This window comes from Lissotriton helveticus, chromosome 8 (genome assembly GCF_964261635.1).
Source record: "Lissotriton helveticus chromosome 8, aLisHel1.1, whole genome shotgun sequence".
NCBI classification, from domain to species: Eukaryota; Metazoa; Chordata; class Amphibia; order Caudata; family Salamandridae; genus Lissotriton; species Lissotriton helveticus.
This window is the reverse complement of record NC_136069.1, coordinates 1021569608-1021596912: the sequence shown is the minus strand read 5'-3', so window position 1 is coordinate 1021596912 and position 27305 is coordinate 1021569608.

Here is a 27305-nt window from a genome sequence, read left to right as displayed (position 1 = left end):
GTTGCAGATGAAATTTCGAGTTGTTGAAGAGAATAGAGGACATAATACATGTGAAGGTCTACCAATGAAGTGAGTCATGTCCACTGCACTCTTGAACAAAGTCCAAACCTCCTATGTTTCCCTGGACAGACCTAAACTTGATCTGCACAATGTGATTCGTAATGATAGGAAACACAGGTGATGTAAATGAAATACGTGCAATTTATTTTGCTCATTTCACAATCACATCACTTGTGTTTCCTTTGCTTAGGTATCTCATTGTGCAGATGTAGTCCAGCATATGAAAGAATACGCAGAAGTGCAGCACTGCATGCAACAACTTTGACACTTACAGAAGCCTCACCTTCTCCATGCCTCCTACACAGTTCTACATATACATCATAAATGCAAACAGTACAGAATTAATTATACATGTTAAATGGTTTATTTTTGCTGTTCTCAGAATGTATCAAAATTCACTAAAAACAGTGACTTGAAGGTATTCATCATATAACAGCGGGGAAAAACAACCACAATCAAAATGATTGTGTTTAAAAAACCCATACAACATAACAAATCAGAATTCAGAACTCCTTAAAGTTAACTTACTTTCCATGACGTCAAAGGATGTCCTATGAACAGCTTACACTCTGTTGTGCTGTTATTACTTTCAGCCCGCCACTTTCTGAAAGAAAATCTCCATCGTTTTTAAAAACATGTTACATGCAATAAATGACTTCTTGCTCTCTACCACAAGTTTCCACAAGGCCAAATCTTGTCAGAGCCATTTATAACTCTTGGATTTCTTGTAAGCCAATCCCGTCATTTGGCATTTCTGCAACTTTCAGAATTAAAATGTTGAAGATCATTTTCACAATCCTGGACTAGTAATATCTTCCCCTTCTTGCTCAGTCATGTTCTACATTTCCTATGACACTGATACTGCTTACTATGAAGCAGACTTACACTACCTCTATGACTACTACAATTATTTAATTCTCTACATCACTTTTAATCACAAAGCAATATAAAACAGTAGACAGCATTGCAGACTTACATTCCCTCTACTCCATGTTTTGATTGGCTGCTTGAATTAGCTTATAAAAAGAAATAGTTTTTCTGAACTCATTCAAAGTGCACTTATTTCTCCATGACGTCCAGTCTTATGGTTAGAAGTTATGTCTCTGAACTACACTTATCCTCAAGGCCAAATTGTGTAGGAGCCATTAGAACTTCTTGAAATTCCACAGAGCACATCCCGAGATTATTTCCCTAAAATTTTGGTTTTAAAAACACCAGGTAAGAGTTTTTAAGGTCATACGGCAATGTTTTTTTGAAAATTAAAACAGAATCATTGCAGAATGACCAGCCATTTCTAGACTTCAAATAAGCTGTGTAATGTCCTGATGTTATTGAAGGGCCGTCATGATATATAATTGCTGCAGTTACAAAAGTCCTTCCTGATATTGACAACTGCGAAGCTACAAAAATTTTAATTAAAGTTGTCAATTTTGTTCCATCAGGCCTACATCGTTGGAACATTAAAATGACATACTGGCCATATGTTCGTATAAATAATGTGGACATCATTTCAGATTTACATTGGCTACACTCCATGTTGTGATCAGCTGCTTTTACTAGCTTATTAAAGGAGACTGATTTACTGTCTGGCAAAGTTAAATATATAAATCTTTCTGAGTCTACACTAGTAGTACTTGATACCATACAGTTCTCGCAGTCATGCTGCCATTGATAAGAAAGCCCAAACAGCTGATCTACATCTACACCTTCAGCATGCAATACATCAAGCATATACATTAAAAACTCCTGACAATCTTGCTGAATATTTTGAGAGAATTGTGTTTGGCCTGAACATCTGTCTAACAGATTTCGAATTTCAGACACACTTTCTATGTTTGTTCTATCAGTGCTACATTTCTCTAACACAGAATTTAACAAACTGCAAAATCTTTGATCAGAATTGACCACAATCTCTTCTTTTACATTTTCTAGAGAAAACAAAACATTAACCACTACATTAGCATAGCAGTTGACACCAGAACTGTTTTCAAATTGAAAACCAACAACAACTTCAACAGAATCCTTTTTGTTTCTGCTTGTAATTTTAGGTTCATCGACTTTTCGTCTTTTTGCTACAACCTCCCCAGTATTGGTCACATTTCTTCGTTTCCGGCCTACCACACGTTTCTCAAACAAAGGATACTGAGGCAAATGTGGCGCATACTCTCTTCTTAACCTATTGTATTCCTTAACACAATCTAGATCCGCACAAATGTTTGTGACATCACACTCAATCAAGTACAATCCCGATAAAGTTCTAACTCGTGACAATGCCACATATGCCATACCCTCCTTGAACACAGAACTGCCAATATTCACCAATGCACAGTCTACACTTAAACCTTGCGATTTATGGATTGTCACCGCATATGCCAAGCAAACAGGAAACTGCTTACGGCGAACATATAAGTCTTTTACAAGCAAAAATCTAGCAGAGCAACGACCAATTAGCTGTACTTCCTCAATGCCATCAAATTTAATTTTTAAAAATTCAATTCCATCTCTATTTCTGTATTTTACAAAATCAACAACATTACCCATTGATCCATTTACCAGACCTCTTTCAACATGTAAATTCCTTCTTAAAATTATACGGCAGTTCAAGCACACATTCAGAGTCTTTTCAAAACCTGCAGTTTTAGATATACTCTTCTCTAATGAATCCAATTTTGTTTTCAGATTCTCAGACAAAATAATTGTTGATCCCATATGCTCTACTCTGTCAATAGCTTCCAGTTTCACAATCTCTTGCTTTTCTAAATGCAACATTTTGTTGTTGAATTTGGCACATTCTGCAAGAGTTGGCATCAAACATATTCCAGATTTCTTATCAGTAATTTTCTGAAAAATATTCTCAGGCACAACATCTTGTTCTGGATATAAATTTGACAGTAATCGTGCATGTAAAGCTTCTTTCCCATGCTCGGTCACTTTTCCAATTCTAACATCTTGTAGAATAGTCTTGTAAACTTCATCCTTCGCCTGACGCATATTTTCATGCAGTTCAGCATAATTGAAGTTTAACCATATATTGACGTTGCCAATGCTGCCTAGGCACTTCCTGGTATCTTCATGCGTGAGCATTTTGAACACAGGTTGCCCTTTCACTGGTGTCAGCTGCAAAAGATCTCCGAAAACAATGATGTGTTTGCCACCAAATAACACATCATACTCTGTTTTGAGAACTTCTTGCATTCTCAAATGCACAAAGGCAAGCATGACATTGGAAACCATGCTTACTTCGTCAATGATAAGAAGTTTCATTTTCCTCAAGATTCTTGAAACTTCAAAACAAGCATCTCCAGATAGCTTGTGAGATTGTAATTTGTTGTCATGCTCCACTGGCAGCATCAGTAAACGATGTAAAGTAATCCCTTTAATGTTATGTGCTGCCAGTCCAGTTGGAGCGGTGACAACACAAGACAGCGATGACTCTGTCCTTTCCTGCAAATAGCATGAAATTGCTTTAATGAGGAAACTTTTTCCAGTTCCCGCTTCTCCACTCACGTACAGTCGGACAGGCTTCAACGACGTACATGAGCACTCTTTCTTGTCATGACTTAATCCATGATCAATTTGCATGGTAACTTCGTCATATATTTTCCTCTGCTCAACGTTGAGTTGTCTTTCCAACTCTTCTAAGTTAACCGCATCCTCCTGAGCATGTGCCATGGCTCTTTCCACTTCATTCATAGCAGTGGCAGCTTCATTTTCGATAGCAGGTCCTCCTAGTGGATCCTGACTCAATGAAGCAGAACTCTGACTGTCCTGAGAACTGTCTCTGGCAATCTCGGCTGCAATCGTTGCTTCCTGCTCAATTTCCGCATTCAACATTTCTACATATTTGGGAAAAGCAGGACATTCTATGGTCTCCTTGGCAGCATTGAAAGAGTCTTCGTAACAGAGGAAATCTCCAAGCAGTTCCTCTTCTGCACGCCAAGGCTTGAAAAGTTGCAAAAGTGCTAAATAGAAAAACTCCTTTTTTTCAGGAGATTCGCCACTCAATTTTCGATGGTTTACCAAGTGGCATTTTCTTTGCTTGACCAGACATCCCTCACTTCCTATTACAGCATACACTCCTTTCTCAGTATCTTCTTTGATGTTCCTCTTGAATATGTAATTTTGAAGAACCTCATACAGACAAACATTGTCGAGGTGACTGCTTCTATTTGGATAATATGTATCCAACATGTTGGTCTTCAAAATGTCGGTACTGTTTGGCTCCTTTTCCGCCAAATACTCAATTTCCCGCACAGGTTTCAGAACTCGATTACGCGTTGCAGCAAGACCAAGACTCGCCCAAACGATACTCCTGGACTTGGCATAGAGACTTGCTGAAGACAACCGGTCAGAGCATTCGTACGCTCCGATTTCTCGATGCAACAACATCTTCAGACTGAAACTGTACAACTTCTTGCTGAGGCTCTTTTCATGGGAAATGTCCTCCCACATATCCTTCAATTCTGTCTTCTCTTTTTGGTGATGTAAGATGTCACATACCGAGCCACAGCCATACAGTTATCAGCCACAAACTGTATATCCATGTTAGCATTCCACATGGACAAAATCACCGGGTTGTAGTCGTTGATGTACTTGGACTCTTCGTTCCTCTTCAAATTGTATGTGTTTTTAGGTGATTTCTTCATCACATTATGTCGCAGCGAAGACATCAAACTGTTTACTCTTCCTTTAGAAATCACCGGTCGTGGAAAGCCGAAACGACATTTGGTGTAGAACTTGTCCTTGTTTCGGAATTTACGACGGCAGTACTTTCCACATCGATGGCTTTGGAAACGCAGAACTTTTTCTCTTAGGCTTTTCTTCTCCTTTGCGTTTGGAACAGCACATGTAGAATACTGTTGGATGAAACTCATCACTGAGTCTTCTGGATCCGTTCCAAATTTAGGTGCATCCTTGATCCACAGCAACATATGTATATGAGGAGCACCTCTTGCTTGGTACTCCTTTCTCCAGAAGAAATCCAACACCTCTCCAAGAGGTGGATTCTTCTTATTCATGATGAAAGACATCATAGCTTCAAATCTATGATTGAAGTACCTACATACATTGACTGGATCCAAAGAGCACAGTTCTCCGGGTGTCTTGAATTCGATGTTATCTACGTTAGCATTTGCCTCTCGTAGAAATTCAAGTAAGTCTTCCCAGCCATACTCGGCACAGCTCAGAGTGAGGAACCATGTGGGAGTACCTAAGTTCCTCAGCATACATTTTAAATCACCATGACGACGGTACCAGTACTCATTAGTACCACGCTGACACGCCATGAGATTAATCAGGTGAGAATCCAAAATACTGTCTTGGACATTGACTTTATCCATAAAGTCACTTGCCGAGATGTTTTGCATGTGTATACCACTTTTCAAGATGTGGTTCACTGCATATGACAGTCCAGACAGATCGCTTTCAAACAGGAGATGAAACAAATAAGGAATGCATTGTCGAAACCTAGCATCTCCTGCATACAATCGCAAAGTCCGGTATTCAGAAGCAGGAATTTGATGAGGTCGCTCATCATATCATCCTCCTTGACCTGTTGGAAAAAGCTATGGGAAACACCGAGCTTCCAAACTTTCCTCCCAAACACTAATGGGACTCCCTTTGGCTTGTTTCATTTGAAACAACTCAATAGCATTCCCCATGACTTCCTTGGAATGCAAAGGATGAACACTATAATGTTCATATATTTCTTCACTAGTAGAGGGTTCTACTTTCTCAATTTGACCAGCACACAAATCGCTATCCTCTTCCTCACTTACTTCCTCTTCTGCAACATATACATTCTTATAGTATTTATTATTTTTTTTTCAAATACAATGTTGCCTTTTTAACTTTCCTAACATCTACTAAATCTTGCCATATTTTCTTATTCTTTGTCGGAACCCCATTAACTAAGATAACCAGAGGTTCCTCTTCCACTTTTTCTACTCCAATTGTGTTAATGTTTTTCTTCAAATCTAGAGGCAAATAAACAACTCTTCCCTTTAATCCTCTCTGTAAATCTGATGGAGGCAATTGCCCTGTCTTTGGCTCCATTCTTACAATAGCCTGAAAGGGATGGATACTTTGAATCAAAATAGATTCATAAGTATTTAAATCCTTCAATTCAGAAGGAATCTCAACCAATTCCAGATTATTATGAACTGCTCTAGCAGGCATCTGGTTTTGATTTAATTTGCAACAACAATAAGTACACACACGTTGATCCAATCCCAAATCAAAACAATTTTCTACCATCAAGTATGTTGCGAAATCCTTCCATTCACTATTATTTTCCCTTTCACTTTTTGCATATAAATCCACTAACTTAGTCTGATTCTTATAATAAGTGCGTCGACAACACACACAAGTGAAATTTGGCCTCTCACTTGATTTGACCTGAAATGTGACAAATTCCCTCTGGAAATTATCTGTACTGGAAACCTGTACACTATCTTCCACATTACCCGCTTCTTCTTCGTCAATTTCAACATTCTCCTCTTTACTTCCAAAGTAAGAAAACTCAATTTCTTCACATATATTCTTCACATCTATTTCAGAACCATGCAAAAGAGCAGCACATAATTGTTTAAGCATAATTGCTGGACTCTTAGCATAATACAACATTCTAACTAATTTCCTCACTTTATTATGATGCACTGCTAGCATCCTGAAATGATGAAAAACACTCTGGCATACTCTCCTGGAAAGACAAGCCAGTGAATGACCATGCAAACCTGTCACTTCTCTCACTCTGCAAGGATCTAATTCTTGCAACAACCTTATTTTCTGCTTCAAACTTTTCTTATTAAATGACCGTACACAATCACAAAACAAATTGATGGAATCCTGTCGCACACTACAAATACTACTACACTTCCAGGTGTACACAGGACCCTTAGCACGTCTTCCTAAAACCTCATTACCTAACACCTCTTCTGCCTCTGTTGTCACAAGTTTTTCTTTTTCAACTGGACAACCATCTTTCACTTCATAAGCACGACCACTGGTGTCAACTGCATGCACCAAATCATTATCCTGGAAATAACTCTCCTCATTAAAAAATGCCTCACAGCTTGAACTATGCATCCATTCTCCAGAAAAAACTTCACAAAAATTACTACGATTAACTATTCTCTTCCATCTACTATTTCTTTTGAAATCATAAATTGCCTTGTTTAGCTTCCTAATTCTATTGCTTATCAAAATAAATAACTTACGTTTAATTTCAAATGCCTGATCAATAACTTTCTCAACTTTTTTTTTCTCTTATAAAAAACCACTTTCTGTTGATGGGGCAGTGAGATAAATAACGGTGATGGATCAAGCCCTGATCTTTGGACTGGGTAAGAGTGGTCTGCTTAATTCAGACACTCTGTTCATCACCACCCCCTTTTCTGAATCGTCCTTCTACTATCATGCACAGAGTTATCTCTTGCTCTAGCAGTAACATTTTTGATTGGCCTTTCCTTTCCATTTGAATTGCTTCTCTTTTTATGGACTGAAACATTTTCTGTAGTAATATTTTTTTTACTACACATATTTCTTATGAATGTTTTTGTACTCTTACCCGGTGCTTTCTTCGTGACTTGACAAATCTTTTTGTTAGAGGACTGCTGCTTCTTTTGATTGGCCTGCTGTCTTTGACGTTTTGCAGCCTTTCTCTCTCTTTCTTTCGTTGGCATGGTCAATGTTGAAATGATCTGCAGTTGAATCTGTGGTAAAATATATTAAAAAATGTTATTAACCACTATTACCAAACAGTAAATCAATAACAGTGATCAAAAACTTAACACACTACTTGACATTTTAAATAGAAGATTTTTTAGTCCTTGGCAAATTTACAATACAGAAATAGCAGAAAAGAAATGGAATTTATATTCATGTTACCTGTGCTATTTTATATGTGAATCTGATCTAATTTTATGAGCATATTTTAATATTTTATTGAAGACACTACACATAACCTGTTTTTGAAGGTGTCTTTATTTTTAAATTAAACGGTTTACACTTTTACTTTTTATTTATTATAAATTTTAAAAATAAATGTTTATAGTTCCATAGGCTCAAGCAGGTCAGCTTCCCACCCTATGTCATATAATTCGGACAAATCTGCATCCTCATCACGCTCTTCTTCATCCTCAGGATTTAAATTATCCAAGGGATCAACATCCACTGATGTTTCAATTACAAGTTCAATGATGAGGTCAAAATCAACTGATTGCAGATTGTCGCTCATGTTGATGTTGTCTTTATCTTTAAAGAAAGATAACAACAATGAGATGTTGCAGAGTAAGAGACAAATCTCAGAGATTATAATAGTAAAATTGTTTAACAAGAGTAACATTTTGCAGCTATTATTTAGCCATGTCCAGCGATGCTGAGCAGGTGAAGCCTATGTCTAATTTTTCAGTGAACAGGACTCATCTCTTCTTAACCTTGGATAAGCCTCACCAACTCTGTGTCCCCTGCACATACTTAAATGTAAAGGGGCAGATTTATGGTAAATGGCACATCCCCAGGCATGCACCAGTTAACGTGCACCGCTGCTCTGCCACCCATGGTGTGCCGTATTTACAATCAGATAGGAGAAAGCTGCGTCAAAACCCTGCGCCTGCTTTAAGCAGGCATAGGTCTTGACGCAACATTGTGGAGATGGGGCACCCCTGAGCCTTGCTTGAGCTGCATCGCACTTGCGATACAACTCCAGCAATGCGTTACCTTTACAGCACAGATACGTCACGCATCTGTGCCATTTTTGCCCCATGCTGCGCCGCATTGTAAATGCAGCACACCATGGGTGGCGGAACAGCGGCGCAGGATGACTGGCACATCCCTGGTGATGCGCCAGTCATCATAAATCTATCCCTAAGCTTCTTATCTTGTTACAGATGAACCGCCATATGTACCATCAAACTATTTTGCATTTCCTAAATAGCGAATTTTAAGGAATAAATAGCAATTCTTTACCATTCCTAATTTGCAATGAGCAAATTGCTAATTGCAAATTACCCATTCATTTCCATGGGCTAGGAGGCTCATAGGAATGAAGGTGCAATTTGCGATTAGCAATTAGCTCATCGCAAATTAGGAATTTTTCCAAGGGTGCATGGGTGTCTCAAGAACACCCTGCTGCACCCCTGAAAAAGAAATTTGGGGGCATATGGCGCACATACATGCCCTAAGGGCATGTATTGGCGTCATGTGGCACCTTTTGTTTTTTTTTAAAAACATGCTTTTTGAAAAGAATTCGCAAATTACCACCAACTAGAAGTTGGTGGTAGTTTCCAAATCCTTAATGTCATTTTTTACATATTTTTAGTTTGATACATTGCATTTAAGTAATCGCAAAATTTGCAAATCCTTCAGTGCAATCGCAAAATAAGGAATAGCAAATTTTGCTATTCCTTATTTTGCATCAAACTTGTTTGATACATACCATTTGTCTAATTAGCATTCGCAAAGGCTGAAATTTGCCGAATTTTGATCTTTGCGAATGGTAATTAGCTTGATACATATGACCCCAAGTGAGGCCTGTCTTGCAACATGGTGCATCTTTTGCATCACTGCTGCATCGGTTTCATGTGGCACGTTTTTTTTACACCATGACACATCTGCCTAAATGCATCAATTTGTAATTTTCTCGCCTCATAGCAAATCTTTTGCACCGCCACTGCATCATAAAACTGACGCACAGTGGCGCAAAAGAGACATACACCTATCATAAATCTGTCTCTACCATTTTAAATGATTAATCCAGGATGACGATAAGGTGTGGCCTATCCAGAGGTTTGTTTATGGTGAGGCCTACTCAGGATTGCAGATTAAAGTTACACTTGATAAAGAATACAGAGGAGATAATACATGTAAAGGCCTACCAATGAAGTAAGTAATGTCCACTTTATTGCGCCAGTCATCATAAATGTATCCCTAACCTTCTTATCTTGTTACAGATGAACCGCCATATGTACCATCAAACTATTTTGCATTTCCTAAATAGCGAATTTTAAGGAATAAATAGCAATTCTTTACCATTCCTAATTTGCAATGAGCAAATTGCTAATTGCAAATTACCCATTCATTTCCATGGGCTAGGAGGCTCATAGGAATGAAGGTGCAATTTGCGATTAGCAATTAGCTCATCACAAAGTAGCAATTTTTCCAAGGGTGCAGGGGTGTCTCAAGAACACCCTGCTGCACCCCTGAAAAAGAAATTTGGGGGCATAAGGCACACATACATGCCCTAAGGGCATGTATTGGCGTCATGTGGCACCTTTTGTTTTTTGGAAAAAAAGCTTTTTGAAAAGAATTCACAAATTACCACCAACTAGAAGTTGGTGGTAGTTTCCAAATCCTTAATGTCATTTTTTACATATTTTTTGTTTGATACATTGCATTTAAGTAATCGCAAAATTTGCAAATCCTTCAGTGCAATCGCAAAATAAGGAATAGCAAATTTTGCTATTCCTTATTTTGCATCAAACTTGTTTGATACATACCATTTGTCTAATTAGCATTCGCAAAGGCCGAAATTCGCTGAATTTTGATCTTTGCGAATGCTAATTAGCTTGATACATATGGCCCCAAGTGAGGCCTGTCTTGCAACATGGTGCATCTTTTGCATCACTGCTGCATCGGTTTCATGTGGTACGTTTTTTTTACACCATGACATATCTGCCTAAATGCATCAATTTGTAATTTTGTCGCCTCATAGCAAATCTTTTGCACCGCCGCTGCATCATAAAAGTGACGCACAGTGGCGCAAAAGAGGCATACACCTATCATAAATCTGTCCCTAGCATTTTAAATGATTAATCCAGGATGACAATAAGGTGTGGCCTATCCAGAGGTTTGTTTAAGGTGAGCCCTACTCAGGATTGCAGATTAAAGTTACGCTTGATGAAGAATACAGAGGAGATAATACATGTAAAGGCCTACCACTGAAGTAAGTAATGTGCACTTTATTTCGCCAGTCATCATAAATGTATCCCTAAACTTCTTATCTTGTTACAGATGAACCACCATATGTACCATCAAACTATTTTGCATTTCCTAAATAGCGAATTTTAAGGAATAAATAGCAATTCTTTACCATTTCTAATTTGCAATGAGCAAATTGCTAATTGCAAATTACCCATTCATTTCCATGGGCTAGGAGGCTCATAGGAATGAAGGTGCAATTTGCGATTAGCAATTAGCTCATCGCAAATTAGGAATTTTTTCAAGGGTGCAGGGGTATCTCAAGAACACACTGCTGCACCCCTGAAAAAGAAATTTGGGGGCATATGGCGCACATACATGCCCTAAGGACATGTATTGGCGTCATATGGCACCTTTTGTTTTTTGGAAAAAAATGGTTTTTTAAAAGAATTCGCAAATTACCACAAACTAGAAGTTGGTGGTAGTTTCCAAATCCTTAATGTCATTTTTTACATATTTTTTGTTTGATACATTGCATTTAAGGAATCGCAAAATTTGCAAATCCTTCAGTGCAATCGCAAAATAAGGAATAGCAAATTTTGAATTAAGGACATTTTAAGTCATTTCCACATGTGCAGTGTTTTCAAATTATGATTTGAAAATCGTTTTTGGGGAAAAGGAATGGTTTGCAAATTTATGACAAGGACATAATGGTGTATGCTTCTCTATAAGGCATTTCACTGTCTCTGATGTCATTTTTCCCATATTACATTATAAGACCTTTCCCCATGGAGCACATTCCTTGTAAATATGCTCCCACCTGTGCATGGTGAATTTAGATTTTGACTGTTTGAGTCACATAGCCATGTTAAAAGTGACCCAAAAAAATTGCAAACGCTTTAAAAAAACACATTCATGTGTCTTAAGCACATTTTAAGTCATTTCCCCGTGGACAGTGTTTTGTAAGTGGCGCAAAAGAGGCATACACCTATCATAAATCTGTCCCTAGCATTTTAAATGATTAATTCATGATGACGATAAGGTGTGCCCTATCCAGAGGTTTGTTTAAGGTGAGACCTACTCAGGATTGCAGATTAAAGTTACGCTTGATGAAGAATACAGAGGACATAATACATGTAAAGCTCTACCAATGAAGTAAGTAATGTCCACTTCATTGCGCCAGTCATCATAAATGTATCCCTAAGCTTCTTATCTTGTTAGACATCAACCGGCATATGTATCATATAACTATTTTGCATTTCCAAAATAGCAGATTTTAAGGAATAAATAGCGATTCTTTACCATTCCAAATTTGCGATGAGCAAATTGCTAATTGCAAATTACCCATTCATTTCCATGGGCCAGGATGCCCATATGAATGAAGGTGCAATTTGCGATTAGCAATTAGCTCATCGCAAATTAGGAATTTTTCCAAAGGTGCATGGGTGTCTCAAGAACACCCTGCTGCACCCCTGAAAAAGAAATTTGGGGCCATATGGCACACATAAATTTTAACAACATTCCATTACCTCAAAAACGATTTTCAATTCTTAATTTGAAAACACTGCCCACAGGGAAATTACTTAAAATGTCCTTAAGACACATGAAAGTGTTTTTTGAAAGCTTTTGCAATTTTTTTGGGTCACTTTTAACATGGTTATGTAACTCAAACAGTAAAAACCAAAATTAACATGCACAAGTGTGACCATATTTACAATGAATGTGCCCCACGGAGAAAGGTCTTTTAATATAATATGGGAAAAATGACATCAGAGACACAGAAATGCCTTATAAAGAAGCATACACCATTATATCCTTGTCATAAATTTACAAACCATTCCTTTTCCCCAAAAACGATTTTCAAATCATAATTTGAAAACACTGCACATGAGGAAAAGACTTAAAATGTCCTTAAGACACATGAAAGTGTTTTTTGATTGCCTTTCCAGCATGGTTGGGTCACTTTTAACATGGCTATTTAACACAAACATTCAAAATCTAAATTTGCCATGCACAGGTGGGAGCATATTTACAAGCAATTTGCGCCACAGAGAAAGGTCTTACATTAAAATGGGAAAAATAACATCAGAGACAGTCAATTACCTTATAAAAAAGCATACACCATTATGTCCTTGTCATAAATTTAAAAACAATTCCTTTTCCCCAAAAACGATTTTCAAATCAGAATTTCAAAACACTGCACATGGGAAAATTACTTAAAATGTCCTTAAGACACATAAAAGCGTTTTTTGATTGCCTTTGCAGCATGTTTGTATCACTTTTAACATGGCTATGTAACACAAACATTCAAAATCTAAATTTACCATGCACAGGTGGGAACATATTTACAAGCAATTTGCGCCACAGAGAAAGGTCTTACATTAAAATGGGAAAAATAACATCAGAGACATTCAATTGCATTATAAAGAAGCATACACCATTATTATATTATAACCATTCATTTTCCTCAAAAACGATTCTCAAGTCATAATTTGAAAAGACTCCACAGCTCCTATGCAGAAAAACACCCTGTCAGTACTAATACTTCACATTTTCTCCAATTACATTTTCTCAAAGAAACAAAATCTATTTGTAAAACACTTGAGACAAAGCAACATTTGAAAAACACAACTTTCTTCATAATTTTCTCCTTAAAGCACACTATTCTCTATCTAAATTAAAGAAATATTTTCTCACCTTAGCAAATACTTTGAGTTTGAAAACAGTCTCAGAAACACACCAATTTGTCTTCAGCAGAGCAAAAGGTATGCACTCCAGAGTCTGCAGCTATCAAAAGCACAGAAATGCTGTAATTCTTCACACATATCTCTCATGTCACCCAATCAAAACTCTTCCCTCACTTTTTTTCAAATGAAAACCCTTCCCCCTCTGCCATTTCATGCCTTTTCTGCATAGCAACCACCTCTTGGAAGACCTCTGGTGTTTGCAAGTTCACACAACAATGTTTCAATTGAACTCTGAACTCTCAGTGCACCTGCATATCCAGTGCAATCTTTCATTTAATGATTATTTCTTGACCACTCAAAATACATCTTTCAAAGAACTCATCCATGCACCCTAACTTTCTGTTTTCAGCAATCAAAATCCACCAATCACTGTTACTGCTTCATTAACACAGAAACTCCACAGTTTTTTTCATTTTAAACTCTCATTTTTTCAACTGCCATTTCATTGCCACACTTCATCTGACTGCAGCAGAACCTTCTCTCACCATGTTTTCTGTCTGGATTGTTGGACATAGTTATATCCACTGGGCTCACAGGTATGCTGAGAACAGAAAATTACCTAACCTCAATTTACAAAACGCTGATGGAAGTCAGACCAAACAACCACTATCAAGACCCTCTACCGGGAAAATGTGTAAAAGAAATCAGCCACACTCTAATTCCAATCTGGACTGAGATAATAAATGCCTCTCTGGCACAAGGGAGCCTCCCTGACTGCCTAAAAACAGGTCAGGTAGTGTCCATCATCAAAAAACCGACAGCCGATGCAACAGATCCAAATAATTATCGACCAGTGACTAACATCCCTCTACTGGCCAAACTCATTGAGAAATGTGTGCAGGGCCAATTAAGCCAACACATCGCAAAGTTCTCGCTTCTTGATGATTGCCAATCTGGCTTCAGAACAGGGCACAGTACTGAACGGCGATTCTACATATTGTCGATGACGCCCTACAGGCCCTAGACCGAAATCAAACATGCCTACTGATTCTTCTCGACCTGTCAGCAGCATTTGACACGGTAAAGCACGAAGTACTAATGACCAGGCTTCAAGACAGGATGGGCGTATCCGGAAACGTACTGAAATGGTTCTGTTCTTTTCTAAAGAACAGGACCCAGCGATTCCAGGTTAACCAAGCAATCTCTTCCCCAAGCCCCAATACAATCGGGGTTCCTCAAGGCTCAACGTTATCCCCTGATCTATTCAACTTGTATGTAGAACCTCTCACAGAGATCCTCCAAAAATCACAGATTTCCTATCATATGTATGCAGATGACACGCAAATTTACATGAAGATCGCCTCCCTTGAGGACATTGACCGAATAAACCAGACACTAAAGGAATCCTTGCGATGGTTAACAATTAACCATCTGAAACTAAACGCCCAGAAAACAGAATTCCTGCTAATCTCACCGACAAGGAGCCAATCTGAAGTTAAGGAATGGACTAAACTGGTGACGGCGCTAAATTGCACCCCGACCCTAGTTAATTCAGCCAAATCACTAGGAATCACGCTAGATGAAAACCTCAACATGAAAGAACACATTAACTCAATGGCTAAGAGCGCCCGCTTCCACTTAAATTACCTAAGAAAAATGAAACCCTTTATCTCAGCAACGGATCTAAAACTGGCTATCCAATCTCTAGTTATCTCGAGGATCGAATACGGATGCACCACATTAGCTGTCCTTCCGAAAACTTCCACAGCCCCACTAAAAGCCTGCCTCAACGCTGCGGCTAGACTCATCTCCGGAACGAAGAAATTCGACCACATAACTCCTCACCTGAAAGCACTAAACTGGCTACCTTATGAGTCCAGAATTCAAATGAAGATAGCCTGTATTACACATAAAGCGGTTCATTACAACATGCCTAGATACCTAGCTAAGAAACTTAAGCTATCAGGAGGTAACAGGCCAACTAGAAGTGCAAAAGACTTCCTATTACGACCTGCCTTTTTCCACAAGATAAAGACCTACAACAGAGCTTTCTCCGGAGCTGCCCCCAGAATCTGGAACTCACTACCTCCAAACATCAGGAAAATTCAAAACACAGTATCATTCAAACGGGAACTGAAGTTGCATTTGATGAGTAAATACCCTACATAGAGAATCCGACAGATTACGGGGATGATCATTTACGCGACTAGAGGGCGGTCCTCTTCATAAAACTGGAAAATCGATTGCTGACAACTGACTGTTTTTCATGGTCAAGCCGAGGCTTGTCCCGTTTCTGCTACCTCATATACCTGTGATCTTATAACTCTATCTCACAGTCATAATCTATATAACCATTACCTCACCATATTTATTTATCCATATTATCCTTGATATGCACTGTAATTCCTTATAACTCTACCTCTCCATGCTCGGACTACTACCATGACACAAGCTAAGTCTAGTTCATCACCGAATGCTAATTGCACAGATATTAGGAAATATATATCTAATATGTGTATATATAGTACATTACCTTCTACCTCATAACTATGTTTTTTTGTTATTTACTGTTACTATAATGCCTACATGTTATTCTTTCCCTGTTAAGCGCTCTGATACCCACGGGTCTTGTCCGCGCTATACAAAACTCTATAAATAAATAAATAAATAAATACAAGATGTGGAAATTAAGTGGTTTGGCCACAGAGGATTAAAATGTCACCAATTGATACCAGTGGTGAAAACCTTTATGCATTTGCCCAAACCTGACCTGTTAATTGTGCACTGTGGAGGTAATGATTTGGGCACTTTGACTGGGGTAGGTCTGGAAATGCTTTTAAAGGACACCTTTGAGCAATTGATGGCACTTTTTCCTCAGATTGCCTTGGTATATTCAAATATATGCCAAAGACAGAAATGGAGGTGGTCAAACCAATTTTGTCCACAAATTGAGAAGTCGAGGAAGCATGTAAACAAATCTGTTTCAGCTTACATGAGAGACCATGGAATGGGCTCCATGTACAACAATAACTTGCGTTACTACATGCAAGATATCTACAGAGGAGATGGAGTTCACTTCTCAGATGAGGGCAACAGAATTTTCCCTCTGAATTTAAGACTGTGCATTGGTACCTACTTATAAGTACCTAAATGTACCATAAACCCAAAAGCTCTTCTCAGAGCTACCCTACATCTGATCACTCACAATTATTATTTTACTCTAACTTTTTTCACTAATTTTCAACAAAGTACGCTCCCCGGGGCGCTACCCGGTACGCGAACCGGGAGCTAACCTCGCGAAATTTTTCAAAAAAATGTTTTTTTTTCGCACATATAAGCCTCCTCAGCCACCCTCACAAAACCTAGGGGGTCAAGATAAGTCTACCGGGCCCCCTTCTACCCATTCTGAACATTATTTGCCCTCCATTTTGTATCTTAATTCGACCGAAACACAAAATGGTGGACTCCCGTAACGCTTAAGGTTCGCGAACCGGGGCGCTCAACAGTTCGCGTACCGGGTCGCTCCCTGGGAAGCGCACCATCAAAAAAGGTGGGAAAGTAGTTTACAGAAAAACCACTGGAGACAATTTCACCAAATATAGATTAGCTCATACTACATACCAATCCCTACCATTTTCACAAATTTGATTGGAATTCCATTTAGCCATTTAGCCTGTAGACCTCTCTTAATACCCTGAGGTAAATTACTTCTCAAAACACATCTGAAGTGTTGGAATTGACAACCAATTAAAATGTTACTTTCATTTTCTACTTTTTTTACCTGACATTTGATTGGTTATGTACCTGAATATATATAAAAGAAGAGAATGAAACACAGCCATTTTGACTACTACTTCCTGGTGTACATTTCAATTGGATTTTCACTAATCACTTCAACTTCTTTCTAAAGGTAAGTTGTTATTTTAAAAACTGAACTATATTGTGCACTATCAGTTAATATGGTAAACTTTTTCTGATAGTTATATACTATCCCTCTGTAGTAGTTATAGATTTAGATAGACTTCTCTGTTATAGTTATGGATGGAGTTAGGCTTCTCTTTTATAATTATGAATTTACTTACGTTAAATCACATACACTTTTTTATATTCCTACTTCCACTCTGATACTATACACTGCCCAAAGATAAATTCACTGATAAAAAATGCCTATCTAAAATTAATCCCAACAGTGCCCTATCTCTACTAATATATATTTTTTTTATCCAAATTTCAGGCAACATGGAAGGCGAACAGAAAGTTTCATTTCAAATTGTCCTGCAAGAGAGCAGCCAAGAATTAATTGATCCAAATTATATAGAATTTATGGATGAAACTTGGGACCAAGAACTACTGCAATGTGTGCAAGCAGTGGATGACCTCCTTCAAAATGAGGACATTTTACACCCTCATAGATTACAAGCTATGTTCAATGAAAATGACGACATTTCAGACAGTGAAATGTTAGAAATGTTATTAAATTTTGAAACACAATCACAATAATAAATAATTGCTTAAAAAATAAAAAAATTAAAAAATAATCAACAAAACCAACAATCAATTAACATACAGTATTTGAAAAAGTCTATCATTCATTTTTCATTGCAGTACGCTGCCCAGAACGCTTCCCGGTTCGCGGACCGGGCGCTACCCACGCAAAAAAAACAAAAAAAAAATTATTTTTTTTTGACCCGCGGGGCCCTTTTAAAACCTCCACATTAAACCTAGGGGGTCAGGGAGGATCTACTATGCCCCCTTATGGTTATTTCCCCCTTTGTTTTGGCCTCCTTTTGTCTCTCAATCCTACCGAGAGACAAGATGGCGGCCGCTCCGGACTGTTTAGAATGTTGACAGACACCGGAGAACCAATCAGCTTCGCTACGCGAAGTTCCGTTACGCGTAAGGTCCGCGAACCTGGGCGCTGCCCGGTCCGCTGTTACAGATATATATCTTTTTTTAAACGTTAATTTCTCAAAATCCACTGGAGCACATATATTGAGACCTACAAAAGGCACATCGGGCTACCAGTCCCTACAATTTTGCCAAGTTTCGTGCAAATCCATTCAGCCGTTCGGGCTAAAAGTGAGGCCAACCGCCCTATGGAAAACTCAATGTTAAAAACACGTTTTGGGACCCCCTTTTTTCTCGACCCCCCCTGGACGAACCCCCACCCAATTTTCAGGGGCTGCTCAGAAACAAAATGTGCCATTTTCCTGAAAATTTCAGCCAATTCCGTCCTCAAACGCCAAAGTTATTACACATAGAATTTTCAAAAATCCCATAGGGAAAAAATCCTAACTATATATACCTACTGGCGACCGCCAGTAGGTAATATATATATATATATATATATATATATATATATATATATATATATATATATATATATATTCCGTTTCACAATGCCCAAAGCTTTAGGTCGCACTCACCATCCGTGAACTTCCATTCATTTAGGCTGCAACACAGAACACAGATGCAAGAGTTCAATAACAAGCCTAACGCGTTTCCGACATTCCATATGTCCTTGATCACAGGCTTGAGTAAACATCAAATGAAAAAATGGCAGGAGACTCGGGAAAGATATCACAAGTGTCTTTAATTGCCCACACGTGGGGCCACATGACGTTTCCTCAGAGCTTTCTGGGATCCGTAGTCCTTCATATACGTGCCAAAGTTCGTAATAAAACTTGCATGATTGCTCAAAAAATTAGTAATTTCATAAAGCCATCAGTGAGCTCCTCGTGCATTTAGACTGTGTTGCACATATAGTAGTTTGCCATAACAGATGGTCCGGTCGCGGGCTCTCCTCGTGAAAAGCCCACCAGTCTGCTTGCAATATAGCGTTGGTGCGAACCCCACGGCTGGACTGCCGTGCAATTATTCCGTTTCACAATGCCCAAAGCTTTAGGTTGCACTCACCATCCGTGAACTTCCATTCATTTAGGCTGCAACACAGAACACAGATGCAAGAGTTCAATAACAAGCCTAACGCGTTTCCGACATTCCATATGTCCTTGATCACAGGCTTGAGTAAACATCAAATGAAAAAATGGCAGGAGACTCGGGAAAGATATCACAAGTGTCTTTAATTGCCCACACGTGGGGCCACATGACGTCTCCTCAGAGCTTTCTGGGATCCGTAGTCCTTCATATACGTGCCAAAGTTCGTAATAAAACTTGCATGTTTGCTCAAAAAATTAGTAGTGCGACCTAAAGCTTTGGGCATTGTGAAACGGAATAATTGCACGGCAGTCCAGCCGTGGGGTTCGCATCAACGCTATAATGCAAGCAGACTGGTAGGCTTTTCACGAGGAGAGCCCGCGACCGGACCATCTGTTATGGCAAACTACTATATGTGCAACACAGTCTAAATGCACGAGGAGCTCACTGATGGCTTTATGAAATTACTAATTTTTGAGCAAACATGCAAGTTTTATTACGAACTTTGGCACGTATATGAAGGACTACGGATCCCAGAAAGCTCTGAGGATACGTCATGTGGCCCCACGTGTGGGCAATTAAAGACACTTGTGATATCTTTCCCGAGTCTCCTGCCATTTTTTCATTTGATGTTTACTCAAGCCTGTGATCAAGGACATATGGAATGTCGGAAACGCGTTAGGCTTGTTATTGAACTCTTGCATCTGTGTTCTGTGTTGCAGCCTAAATGAATGGAAGTTCACGGATGGTGAGTGCAACCTAAAGCTTTGGGCATTGTGAAACGGAATAATTGCACGGCAGTCCAGCCGTGGGGTTCGCACCAACGCTATAATGCAAGCAGACTGGTGGGCTTTTCACGAGGAGAGCCCGCGACCGGACCATCTGTTATGGCAAACTACTATATGTGCAACACAGTCTAAATGCACGAGGAGCTCACTGATGGCTTTATGAAATTACAATTTTTTTTAGCAAACATGCAAGTTTTATTACGAACTTTGGCACGTATATGAAGGACTACGGATCCCAGAAAGCTCTGAGGATACGTCATGTGGCCCCACGTGTGGGCAATTAAAGACACTTGTGATATCTTTCCCGAGTCTCCTGCCATTTTTTCATTTGATGTTTACTCAAGCCTGTGATCAAGGACATATGGAATGTCGGAAACGCGTTAGGCTTGTTATTGAACTCTTGCATCTGTGTTCTGTGTTGCAGCCTAAATGAATGGAAGTTCACGGATGGTGAGTGCGACCTAAAGCTTTGGGCATTGTGAAACGGAATAATTGCACGGCAGTCCAGCCGTGGGGTTCGCACCAACGCTATAATGCAAGCAGACTGGTGGGCTTTTCACGAGGAGAGCCCGCGACCGGACCATCTGTTATGGCAAACTACTATATGTGCAACACAGTCTAAATGCACGAGGAGCTCACTGATGGCTTTATGAAATTACTAATTTTTTGAGCAAACATGCAAGTTTTATTACGAACTTTGGCACGTATATGAAGGACTACGGATCCCAGAAAGCTCTGAGGATACGTCATGTGGCCCCACGTGTGGGCAATTAAAGACACTTGTGATATCTTTCCCGAGTCTCCTGCCATTTTTTCATTTGATGTTTACTCAAGCCTGTGATCAAGGACATATGGAATGTCGGAAACGCGTTAGGCTTGTTATTGAACTCTTGCATCTGTGTTCTGTGTTGAAGCCTAAATGAATGGAAGTTCACGGATGGTGAGTGCGACCTAAAGCTTTGGGCATTGTGAAACGGAATAATTGCACGGCAGTCCAGCCGTGGGGTTCGCACCAACGCTATAATGCAAGCAGACTGGTGGGCTTTTCACGAGGAGAGCCCGCGACCGGACCATCTGTTATGGCAAACTACTATATGTGCAACACAGTCTAAATGCACGAGGAGCTCACTGATGGCTTTATGAAATTACTAATTTTTTGAGCAAACATGCAAGTTTTATTACGAACTTTGGCACGTATATGAAGGACTACGGATCCCAGAAAGCTCTGAGGATACGTCATGTGGCCCCACGTGTGGGCAATTAAAGACACTTGTGATATCTTTCCCGAGTCTCCTGCCATTTTTTCATTTGATGTTTACTCAAGCCTGTGATCAAGGACATATGGAATGTCGGAAACGCGTTAGGCTTGTTATTGAACTCTTGCATCTGTGTTCTGTGTTGCAGCCTAAATGAATGGAAGTTCACGGATGGTGAGTGCGACCTAAAGCTTTGGGCATTGTGAAACGGAATAATTGCACGGCAGTCCAGCCGTGGGGTTCGCACCAACGCTATAATGCAAGCAGACTGGTGGGCTTTCACGAGGAGAGCCCGCGACCGGACCATCTGTTATGGCAAACTACTATATGTGCAACACAGTCTAAATGCACGAGGAGCTCACTGATGGCTTTATGAAATTACTAATTTTTTGAGCAAACATGCAAGTTTTATTACGAATTTTGGCACGTATATGAAGGACTACGGATCACAGAAAGCTCTGAGGATACGTCATGTGGCCCCACGTGTGGGCAATTAAAGACACTTGTGATATCTTTCCCGAGTCTCCTGCCATTTTTTCATTTGATGTTTACTCAAGCCTGTGATCAAGGACATATGGAATGTCGGAAACGCGTTAGGCTTGTTATTGAACTCTTGCATCTGTGTTCTGTGTTGCAGCCTAAATGAATGGAAGTTCACGGATGGTGAGTGCGACCTAAAGCTTTGGGCATTGTGAAACGGAATAATTGCACGGCAGTCCAGCCGTGGGGTTCGCACCAACGCTATAATGCAAGCAGACTGGTGGGCTTTTCACGAGGAGAGCCCGCGACCGGACCATCTGTTATGGCAAACTACTATATGTGCAACACAGTCTAAATGCACGAGGAGCTCACTGATGGCTTTATGAAATTACTAATTTTTTGAGCAAACATGCAAGTTTTATTACGAACTTTGGCACGTATATGAAGGACTACGGATCCCAGAAAGCTCTGAGGATACGTCATGTGGCCCCACGTTTGGGCAATTAAAGACACTTGTGATATCTTTCCCGAGTCTCCTGCCATTTTTTCATTTGATGTTTACTCAAGCCTGTGATCAAGGACATATGGAATGTCGGAAACGCGTTAGGCTTGTTATTGAACTCTTGCATCTGTGTTCTGTGTTGCAGCCTAAATGAATGGAAGTTCACGGATGGTGAGTGCGACCTAAAGCTTTGGGCATTGTGAAACGGAATAATTGCATGGCAGTCCAGCCGTGGGGTTCGCACCAACGCTATAATGCAAGCAGACTGGTGGGCTTTTCACGAGGAGAGCCCGCGACCGGACCATCTGTTATGGCAAACTACTATATGTGCAACACAGTCTAAATGCACGAGGAGCTCACTGATGGCTTTATGAAATTACTAATTTTTTGAGCAAACATGCAAGTTTTATTACGAACTTTGGCACGTATATGAAGGACTACGGATCCCAGAAAGCTCTGAGGATACGTCATGTGGCCCCACGTGTGGGCAATTAAAGACACTTGTGATATCTTTCCCGAGTCTTCTGCCATTTTTTCATTTGATGTTTACTCAAGCCTGTGATCAAGGACATATGGAATGTCGGAAACGCGTTAGGCTTGTTATTGAACTCTTGCATCTGTGTTCTGTGTTGCAGCCTAAATGAATGGAAGTTCACGGATGGTGAGTGCGACCTAAAGCTTTGGGCATTGTGAAACGGAATATATATATATATATATATATATATATATATATATATATATATATATATGTATATATATATATATGTATATATATATTACCTACTGGCGGTCGCCAGTAGGTATATATAGTTAGGATTTTTTCCCTATGGGATTTTTGAAAATTCTATGTCGAATAACTTTAGCGTTTGAGGACAGAATTGGCTGAAATTTTCAGGAAAATGGAACATTTTGTTTCTGAGCAGCCCCTGAAAATTTGGAGGGTTTCGTCAAGGGGGGGTCGAGAAAAAAGGGGGTCCCAAAACGCGTTTTTCCCATGCAATTTTCCATAGGGCGGTTGGACTCACTTTTAGCTCGAACGGCTGAATGGATTTCCACGAAACTTGGCAAAATTGTAGACATTGTTTGCCCGATGTGCCTTTGCTAGGTCTCAATATATGTGCTCCAGTGGATTTTGATAAATTAACGTTAAAAAAAATATATATATCTGTAACAGCGCTCCGGTTAGCGCCCCGGTTCGCGTACCTGACGCGTAACGGAACTTCGCGAAGCAAAGCTGATTGGCTCTCCGGTGTCTGTCAACATTCTAAACAGTCCGGAGCGGCCGCCATCTTGTCTCTCGGTAGGATCGAGAGACAAGAGGTGAAGAAAAACGAAAGGGGAAATTAATGAAAGGGGGCAAGGTAGACCCCTCCTGACCCCCTAGGATTGATGAGGGGGCAATAAAAGTTCCCGCGGGGTAAAAAATTAAAAAAATAAAAATTTCCGTTTTTTCGCGGTAGAGGCGTGCCCCGGTTCGCGGACCGGGAAGCTAACCGATAGCGTAACTTGTGTTTCAGATGAATTTAGACACAAAATGGAGGATAAAGAATGTTGGGAAAGGGTATAAGGGGGCACAGGAGACGTATCCTGACCCCCTAGGTTTTCTAAGGGTGTTTGAGGAGGCTCATATATGTCGAAAAAGAAAAAAAAATTGAATTTTTCGCGAGGTTAGCTGCCGGTACGCGAACTGGGTAGCGAACCGGGAAGCGAACAAAAGTGAAAATTTGTGAAAAAAGGTACATTTGAAATTTTAAAAGAGTAATCATAGTTAAGGTAGCTCTGAAAAGAGCTTTTGGGTCTGTGGTAGATTTAGGTACTTATAAGTAGGTACCAATACATAGTCTTAAATTCAGGATGAAAATTCTGTTCCCCTCATCTGAGAAGTGAACTCCATCTCCTCTGTAGATATCTTGCATGTAGTAACGCAAGTTATTGTTGTACATGGAGCCCATTCCATGGTCTCTCATGTAAGCTGAAACAGACTTATTTACATGCTTCCTCGATTTCTAAATTTGTGGACAAAATTGGTTCGACCACCTCCATTTCTGTCTTTGGCATATATTTGAATATACCAAGGCAGTTTGAGGAGAAAGTGCCATCAATTGGTCAAAGGTGTCCTTTAAAAGCATTTCCAGACCTACCCCAGTCAAAGTGACCAAGTCATTTCCTCCACAGTGCACAATTAACAGGTCAGGTTTTGGCAAATGCAAAAAGGTTTTCACCAATGGTATCAATTGGTGACATCTTAATCCTCTGTGGCCAATCCACTTGATTTCCACATTTTGTAAATTGAGGTTGTGTAAATTTCTGTTATCAGCATACCTTTGAGCCCAGTGGATGTAACTATGTCCAACAATCCAGACAGAAAACATGGTGAGAGGAGGTTCTGCTGCAGTCAGATGAAGTGTGGGTATGAAATGGCAGTTGAAACAGTAGGAGTTTGTAATGAAAAAAATGGTGGAGTTTGTGTGCTAATGATTCAGTAGCAGTGATTGGTGGATTTTGATTGCTGAAAACAGAAAGTTAGGGTGCATGGATGAGTTCTTTGAAAGATGTAATTTGAATGGTCAAGAAAAAATAATTTTATGAAAGATTGCACTGGATACGCAGGTGTACTGAGAGTTCAGAGTTCAATTGAAACATTGTTGTGTGAACTTGCAAACATCAGAGGTCTTTCAGGAGGTGGTTGCTATGAAAAAAAGGCAGAAAGGGCAGAAGGGGGAAGGGTGTTGATTTGAAAAAAGTGAGGGAAGAGTTTTGATTGGGTGACATGAGAGATATGTGTGATGAATTACAGCATTTCTGTGCCTTTGTTGGTTGCAGCCTCTGGAATGCATACCCTTTGCTCTGCTAAAGACAAATTGGTGTGTGTCTGAGACTGTTTTAAAACTCAAAAAGTATTTGCTAAGGTGAGAAAAGATTCATTTAATTTAAATAGAGAATAGTATGCTTTAAGGAGAAAATTATGAAGAAAGTTGTGTATTTAAAATGTTGCTTTGTGTCAAGTGTTTTACAAATAGATTTGGTTTCTTTGAGTTACATAGCCATGTTAAAAGTGACGCAAAAGTGGTGGAAGGGCCTTAAAAATACGCTTTCATGTGTGTTAGGGCATTTTAAGTCACTTCCCCATGAATGTGGGTAAATAAGTGATTTACTTGATGTGTTTAAAAACGTTTTTTGAAATCAATTAGGTTTCTTGATATGTACTGCTAGAGTTTCATAGGCTGCTTGAGGCATATTTACAAGGTCTTTGAGTCACTTTGATGTTATTTTCCCCATTTTAATTTAAGACATTTCCCCGTGGTGCAAAGTCCTTGTAAATACGCCCCCATGTGTGCTTGGCAAATTTAGACTTTGTTTCTTTGAGTTACATAGCCATATTAAAAGTGATGCAAAAATGGTGCAAGGGCCTTAAAAATACGCTTTCATGTGTGTTAGGGCATTTTAAGTCACTTCCTCATGAATGTGGGAAAATAATTGGTTTATTTGATGTGTTTAAAAACGTTTTTTGAAGTCAATTAGGTTTCTTGATATGTACTGCTAGAGTTTCATAGGCTGCCTGGGGCATATTTACAAGGCCTTTGAGTCACTTTGACGTTATTTTCCCAATTTTAATTTGTCATTTTCTTGTGGTGCAAGGTCCTTGTAAATACGCCCCCATGTGTCCTTGGCAAATTTAGATTTTGTTTCTTTGAGTTACATAGCCATGTTAAAAGTGACGCAAAAATGGTGCAAGGCACTTAAAATACGCTTTCATGTGTGTTAGGGCATTTTAACTCACTTCCCCATGAATGTGGGTGAATAATTAGTTTACTTCATGTGTTTAAAAACGTTTCTTGAAGTCAATTAGGTTTCTTGAAATGTACTGCTAGAGTTTCATAGGCTGCTTGGGACATATTTACAAGGCCTTTGAGTCACTTTGACGTTATTTTCCCCATTTTAATTTGTCATTTCCCCGTGGTGCAAGGTCCTTGTAAATACGCCCCCATGTGTGCTTGGCAAATTTAGATTTTGTTTCTTTGAGTTACATAGCCATGTTAAAAGTGATGCAAAAATGGTGCAAGGGCCTTAAAAATACGCTTTCATGTGTGTTAGGGCATTTTAAGTCACTTCCCCATGAATGTGGTTGAATAAATATATTTATTTATTTCTAAATTTCATCTGCAACCCTGAGTAGGACTCACCTCAAACAAACCTCTGGATAGGCCACACCTTATCGGCATCCTGAATCATTCATTTAAAATGTTGGGGGCAGATTTATGATGGCCGTGTGCCTCTTTTGCGCCGCTGTTGCGTCACTTTTGTGACGCAGCAGTGGCGCAAAAGATGCGCTATGGGGCGACATATTTACAACTTGATGCATCTAGGCAGATGTGTCACGCTGTAAAGTCCTGTGCCACATGAAACCTGCGTTTTTAAAAGTTACTGGAAATGAAAAGTAACCATGTAAACCGTTTCATTTAAAATTAAATACAACTTCAAAAACAGCTTGTGTGAAGTGTCTTTAATAAAATAGTGAAATATGCTAATAAAATTAGTTCAGATTCACATATAAAAGAGCACAGGTCAAATGTAGAAGCATTCCATTTCTTTGCTACTATTTGTGAGTTTTAAATTTGCCAATGCACTAAAAATTATTGTATGTAGAATTGACAACTAGTGTGTTAATTTTTTGACG